Below are 8,249 nucleotides of genomic sequence, written 5' to 3'. Positions count from 1 at the left end.
GAGTAATCTTGCCATTCTCAAGCTCTCGAACAACTCTTTTTATGGTGAAATCTCACCTGAGATGAAGCAGCCATGGAAGGAGAGCAGAAAGAGGAGAGGAAGAGCGAAGAAGAAGAATCTAACCATGGTTAGATCAAATTCGAGATTGGCATTTAACGGAAAAAAGTACAATAGTGTCACGGTTGTAATTAGCATATAGTTTGGGGGTGCCATTGGAATTAACGTGGGTACCATTGATAAATTGCTATAATACAGGGGTACCATTGATAATATCCCTCAAATTATTTTCAACTCGAAATTTTATATTTCTAAAATATTCTTTTTATGCCCAAAAGTTTTAATTACTAATTTATATACTTCGAAAATTTCAAAACTTTTTTAATTAACTTACGGTTTACTGAAGTTTTACGTTTTAGATGCTTAGTTCCTAATTAATTCTGTTAACAATTATTTTAATGACTTTAACACTTTCACTTAAACTATTTTAAAACTAGTATAATTATAATACTAAATTTAATTACACTTTTAAGCTTGTTTTTACACCTAAACTAATCCTAACTACCTAAAACTAATTAGTCAAAACCTACCTATATTTTTGTTATTACTTATTTACTTACATAAGTAAAGTAAGTTTGAAAAGAAATCAAACTTCATCCTTACCATCATGTTGGATGGTTATGGGTAAGATATGGAGCCATGGTTTTTTTTTAATCCAAATATCATAAGATCTTGTCCCATAAATATCTTCTTTATATACTAGCTATTTTCCTAACATTCAAACTTGCAAACTTAAAACAAAACTCACCTAAAATATATCATTCTAGTTATGTAATATTAAGGAATTAAGTCATCTACTTTTCTTCCATTTGCTCCTAATTTCACTTCATTATATCATATACTAATTTCCTAAAATTGATTAGTTGAAGAAAATCAAGAAGAAGAAGTATAGTTGGATATAATTTTGGGTACTTAAAGATCATTATTTTGGGGTTTTGGGCTTGGAGCATTGGAGCTTGGAGGATCACACTATCCATTTTCCTAATTAGTACTTAGTATTAATCCTTGGTGGTAGTATGGTATAATTTCTTACCCTACTTTTTATGCGAAAATTTTACATTATATTTACTTTATAATATGTAAAGTATGAAATACATGGGGCATGATTATTAGGAAAATTGGTTGATGAATTTATGATTATGTTTATACTAAGCATGTTATGCTAAAAGTATTGTTAGTATGTTGTTTAATAAATTTTGAACATGTTAGAAAGTTGGGTGGATTATTATGCCCTAACTAAATTTAAGTTTTACTTATGTATAAATTTGTGTTAATATGTTTATGGGTTATGTGTTATATTAGGAATGTTATTATAATTAAGTATGTTTATGCTAGAATTTATTTTTAATATGTTTATGTTAGTTTTAAATAATTTTAATAAGTTGTGAGTAGTTTTTATGAACATGTTATATTTACCAGGATTATATTTAAAAAGTTGTTATTAGAATTTATTTGATATTTATGTTATCGAATTTTCAAGTTATTGTGTTGAAGTTTTTTATTTTTTTTAGTGATTATGTTAATTATTTAAACTTAGGATATACTACAATAAGATAAATTAAGTTGTTTATAAGTGGAAAATACTCCAAAAGTAACCTAGGCCATTTGACCATATTAGTTTATATATAATAGAAAAAAAATAATTAAATAATATAAGTTACTATGTATCCATAATAAGATTAAAATATATTTGTGAATAACTTTTTATAAGCAATTAATGTGTTTCCTTGAATATATGAGAAATTATAATAAAGATAACTTTTTTGATATTAAATAAACTAGTCGTACAAAATAATTTTTTTAGTTTACTATTTGAGCAAAAATTTATATACAAAGATGTAAAAGTATTTTTAGAAATTTGTCTCTTAAATTATGAGTGAAATATTAATTTTCATGAAAATGTAAAAAAAAATTAAAATTTTACCCGTTTTATATCTAAAACATTGATTTTCGTGAAAATTATAAAGTTTACTTAAAATAATAATTTTTGTGAAATTTTAAAGTTTTACTTGCTTTACAAATAAAAATATTGAATTTTCGTAAAATTACAAAGTTTACTTGAAATATTGATTTTTGTGAAAAATTTGTAAGTGTCACTCTGTTTTTATAACTAGAGATATTAATTATTGAGAAGTTCCAAATTTTATGATTATTTGCTAAAATATTTATCTTTTTGTAAACTTAATAAAGTTACTTGTTTCCCTAAAACTTGAAACGTTAACTTTTGTGAAATTGTTGGATTTGAAAAACTTAAACTGAGATTACAATTTAACTTGAAGTTATAAATAAAATAATTAATTATCCGAAAAGAATAAGTTGTATTGATTCTAAGTTAGGTAATATCGATTTTAGGAGTTTATTTCAAGAAAAATAAAATTTATTAGCTACTATAGAAAATATTAAAGTGGAGACTATTAATAAAATAAGTAAAACTGTTGGTGATAAATGAGGATACTATTAAATATAGATTGATAAATAAAATATAATGAGTAAAAATTAATTTATGAACTACAAGGGCCTAAAGATAAAATTTAAGTCTATGTAGTAACTATATTAAATAAAAGAAGTTATCACCTCAGTTGAATAAAGTCAAAGTTAGCATGTAATTATGAAAATGTGATGAACTTATGTGAAATTATCTGATTATTGGTTTAATGACCCTGATAGTAAGGTAATGTCGAACCATGGATCGGCATGTAAAATCCCGGCGCTCGTGTTAGCCGGCACGTATAAATGCGGTGTTAGACAGGGGGTTAGCAACCTATCCTGTAGAAGCTCGAGCATAAACATTGGCGGGGTGATGACCCCCACCATAGTGAGATATAGGACTTTGGCCCTAATCTAGCTAGACCCTTACATATATCAGGTGTCATATTGTTGCGCTTGCTTGTTGATCAGTGATAAACTTGATTAGTGTTGATGCAATGATGCATGGTACGGTTATGAGTATTAATCAAATGAACTTACTTAAGTATTAAGATTACCGATAGTATAAGTGGCAGTAGCGTACTTCTGTCAGGATCGAGAATGGTATCTTAATGACTTAAAAGTATGAAACAGAAAAAGAATATGGTAAAAGTATACGGTGGTGTCAATTAATTATAAGTTCGTACTTAAATTATTATTTTGTAAATGTAGCGTATAATTTCCGTATTTTGAGCTGGATAGGAAGTTATGCTCAGCATTTAGTGCTGACCGATTCAATCGGCTGTCATCCGTATCATAGATGGCAGCATTTTGCAGGATTTAGTTCAGGTTCCGATCTAGGCCGTAGCAATTACTATTTATCGAGAACTTAGCTGCTTTTTGTATCTTTATTGACGACTTGATGATACTGTATTTTTTTTCATTTTGAGAAAATAATATTTCTTATCAGATGTAATATTTTACTTTTGTTTTAAACAGTTTCAATTTTTATGATGTAAAGTTTTTTAACAGTTCAGCATTCTGAGACTTCTGCAATATTTTTTGTATTAAACATTATTATTATATGTTAATTATGTATAGAGATTTGCCGCTCCTGTTACAGTATGAAACTGACTTGAATTGCTAATCTTTGTAAATATGGACAATCCAAAATTAGTAATTCCTCAATTCCTAAGAAATGGAAACAATTTGCAATGACACAATTATTAAGAAAAATGTAGGTTCCAATAAGTTATGTTTATACTTGTCATTTAAAGTGAGTGAAAATAGGAATAAATGTGTGAATAGAAATTAGAAAATATATAACAGTATTACCTAAATTAAAAATATTACAAAGTTAAATACAAGGACATAAATAGAAATTGCGGCAAGGTATTGACTAATATTTTGAAAGAAACAACCTGCAAATTATATTATGCCATGAACTTGTTCATTTTATGAAACAAACTCAACAATAATGTACTTATTATGATTGTTAGGACCCTTGATGACAAAAGATGCATTATGGTTCTTAGGACCCTTGACGACGTATTGACTAAGTCATGTATATATAGTTAGATATTTGTCTACACTTGTTTTGATAGATTTCATATTCTTATCTAATTATTTTTTATGAAGGTTCTTAAGTATGTGAAGGTTATGAGATAAAAAGTCTTAATCTTAGATTTTAGGATATTAGATTTGGTTTTGTAGTTAATGTTCGATTTATTCAAACTAACTCATACTTTGTGGAAAATATATTTTTAGTCGTGTTTGAATTTGAAAAGTGGACTGCTAGGTCATGGAATAAGTCTACAAGGATTTGAAATTGAATTTTCAATTTTAAAGAAACTAAAATTAACATAACTCCTTAAGATTCAAACGTCTTGTTGATCAAGACTCCTGAAGTTTAGGAATGTTAATAGAACGTTTGAATTTCAAATTTAAAGTTAAGTTTTAAAGTCCATATGATAAGGAAATATTAGTTTCCTTAAAATATTTTTGTATATTTTTTTTGAAGAAGAAATATGACCAGAGAAATCAGTAGAAATGAGAAGAAGAGAGAAGAAGAGAGGAGAGATAAGGACGAGAATTTTTAGTGTAATATTCATATATTAGGTTATTACCACTAATTGAGGATTTATACTTTTCTAGAATAAATCCCAGCCACAAACTTTAAAACAGAAATGCTGAAATAAAGGAAATTTTGTTATGCTTTTCACAAACAGACAAAGCCAGCTAACAACTCAATAACTATTTTTCCCGCCAAAACGAATACTTGAACTTATTAATAGGAAATAGCTATATCAGATACCCTCCCCCTTTAAGTGACTTGTCCTCAAGTCAAGAGATGAGCTGCTCCAGGAAACTGAGCAAGAAAATCAGCCTGATGAACCCAAGTAGCCTCATGCGTAGGCTTGTCCCGCCACTGAATAAGGAGTTCAGTGTGATTAGCCCCAGAAGTCTGAATAAGTCTGCTAGCAAGAACAGCCACAGGAATCTGAGCAGGCTGAAGAGGCCTGTCAAGTTCTTCTGGTATTTTAGCTACTGTTGGAAGTTCCCCATGAAAGCGTTTCAGTTGAGAAACATGGAAGACATTGTGGATCCTTGCTAAGCTGGGGAGTTGTAATTTGTAGGCAACCTTTCCTACTGCTGCTAAGATCTTAAAAGGGCCAAAGTACTTAGCAGCCAGTTTGTTGTTGCTTCTGTGTTGGACTGATTGTTGCCTGTAGTTTTGTAATTTTAACCACACCCAATCCCCAACTGCAAAACTTCTTTCTAATTTCTTCTTGTCAGCTTGAACTTTCATTCTCTGTTGAGCCTTGGTTAAATTTGCCTTGAGAAGTTTCAGTATTTCCTCCCTCTTTTGCATACTCCTATCCATTACTTCATTGTTAGATTCCCCAGGCAAGTATGGAAGGTGGATTGGTGGTTTATGGCAGTAAACTGCCTCATAGGGTGTCATGCCAGCTGCTGTATGGTAGTGAGTGTTATACCACCACTCTGCCATAGGCAAATATTTGCACCATTCTCTAGGCTTCTCACTTGTAACACACCTTAAATATGTCTCAATGCATTTGTTAACAACTTCAATTTGACCATCTGTCTCTGGATGATAAGCAGATGATAAGAGGAATTCAGTACCATATAGGGAAAACAACCCCTTCCAGAATTGGCTAAGGAATATTGCATCTCTGTCACTGACAATGCTCCTAGGCCATCCATGCAGCTTAAAGATGCTGTCTAAGTATGCCTGAGCTACTTCTACTACAGTATAAGGGTGTTTGAGAGCAATAAAGTGAGCATACTTTGTCAATCTGTCCACCACCACCACAAAGATAACATTTCTATTCATTGACTTTGGAAGGCCTGTAATGAAGTCCATAGATATATCAGTCCACACCTGTTCAGGGATTGGTAATGGCTGTAAAGTACCAGACTTAGCAGATGTGTCATACTTGGAAGCTTGACAAGTGACACACTTCCTGACAAATTGGCTGACATCTCTAGCCATTCCTCTCTAATAAAAGATACCTTGCATTCTCTTTATTGTTTGATCTCTCCCTGAGTGACCTGCTTCCAAAGAGGCATGTTGCCACTTAATGAGCTTCTTTCTGAGGCTTTCATCAAGACCCACTACAATCTTGCCCTGCCTTTTAAGTAGCCTTTCTTGTAATGAAAATCCAGCAATAGTTTCTCCTTGCTCAAGCTTAGATATCAACAGTTGAGTGTTGATATCCAGGTTGTAGCTATCTGTAATAGCTTGAGCCACATTGGAATCCACAACTGAGATAGCCAAGAAAAGCAACTCTGAGCCCTGCACTCTAGACAAAGCATCTGCTACATTGTTTTGTCTTCCTGCTTTGTACTGAATTTCATAGTCAAAGCCCATAAGCTTAGACAACCAGACCTGATGGAATGGAGTAGAGATCTTCTGCTGTAAAAGCCATTTCAAGCTCTTCTGGTCTGTTCTGACAACAAAGAGTGACCCCATTAAGTATTGTTCCCATTTTTATATTGCAAAGACCATAGCCAAGAGTTCCTTCTCATAACCGAAAGTTTCTGCCATTTTGGTCCCAAAGCCTTACTGATGAATGCTAAAGGATGGTTTTCTTGCATCAATACAGCACCAATGCCCTTACTTGAGGCATCTATCTCCACTACAAATTGTTTAGCAAAGTCAGGAATTGCTAGAACTGTTGCTGTTACAAGGGCTTGCTTAAGGTTTTCGAAGGCTTGTTGAGCTGCATCATTCCAGCCAAAAGCCCCTTTCTTCAGCAAATCAGTCAAGGGTTTGCTAACAGTAGCATACCTGTGAATAAATCTTCTGTAGTATCCAGCTAATCCCAAAAAACTCCTCAAGTCTTTCACTGTCACAGGGCTAGGCCATGAATTGATGATAGCAATCTTTTCTGGATCAGTCTCTACCCTCTTTCCTGATATAAAATGCCCCAAATACTCAACCCTTGCAGTGACAAATGAACATTTACTCTCCTTAACATACAGAGAGTGTTGAGTCATTAGACTGAACACTTCTGAGAGATGGTGCCAATGCTCATCCCTAGATTTACTGTAAACCAGAATGTCATCAAAGAATACCAAAACACATTTCCTGAGTAAGGGTTTGAAAACAGCATTCATCCAACTCTGAAAAGAAGATGAGGCATTGGTAAGGCCAAATGGCATTACCAGGAACTCATAATGCCCTTCATGGGTCTTGAATGCTGTCTTAAAGACATCATTTGGATGAATCCTAAGCTGGTGATACCCTGCCCTTAGATCAAGCTTGGTAAATACTGTGGCCCCTGCCAATTCATCAATCAGTTTATCCAGGATAGGAATAGGAAACTTGTTCTTTATAGTTTTTCTATTAAGTTCCCTGTAATCTACATAGAGTCTCCATGTTCCATCTTTTTTTCCTACTAAAACCACAGGAGAGGCAAAAAGGCTGGAGCTAGTTTGAATAATACCCCTTCCTAGCATTTCTTCTGTTAGCTGCTCAATGATATCCTTCTGTTTTAAAGGATACCTGTATGGCCTGATGTTCACAGCTCCAGATCTTGGCTCCAAAGGAATCTTATGATCATACACCCCCCCTGCTAGGTGGTAAGCTGGAGGGTTCCTCAAAGACACAGACAAATTTCTCCTTAAGGAGTTGTAATTCCCTTGGATTAGTTTCAGGATCACTCACTTGAACTAAGTGAGAAGAATCATTATGACTATCATTACTGATGGCCTGTAATAGACAGACATGTGCAGCCTCAAATAAGAGTTTTTGGGAAGGATTAGCAGGCAGAACCTTGAGTTTCTTGCTAGGGATGCCCTTAAGCTCTATTTCTTCTTCCTCCCTCTTGAACTTCATAGTCAATTGTTTGAAATCCCAGGAAATCAAACCTAGAGTTCTCAGCCACTAAATTCCCAAAACCATGTCACAACTTCCTAGGGATATTAGCATCACATTAGCTTCATACTTATGCCTCCCTATTCTCCAAGAGAAACCTCTACAAATATCTTGGCATATCAATTGGTTTCCATCAGCAATCATGATAGATTGCCCTTCCATCTTCTCACTCCTGCATCCCAACTTCTTAGCCAAATGTATATCCAAGAAATTATGAGTGCTTCCTGAGTCAATCAGTGTATGCACAGGCAAGTTCCCCACCATGACTTTGATTCTCATGGTATGAAAACTTTGACCTCCAGATAAAGCACTCAGAGAAATACATGGGTCAAGCTCTTGTTCAACCTCCTGTTCCTCCAATTCTACAACAGCAGCATCTACTTCA

Source organism: Amaranthus tricolor, chromosome 4 (assembly GCF_026212465.1).
Source record: "Amaranthus tricolor cultivar Red isolate AtriRed21 chromosome 4, ASM2621246v1, whole genome shotgun sequence".
NCBI lineage: Eukaryota > Viridiplantae > Streptophyta > Magnoliopsida > Caryophyllales > Amaranthaceae > Amaranthus > Amaranthus tricolor.
The sequence above is the reverse complement of the archived record's forward strand: the minus strand, read 5'-3'. Positions refer to the sequence as shown.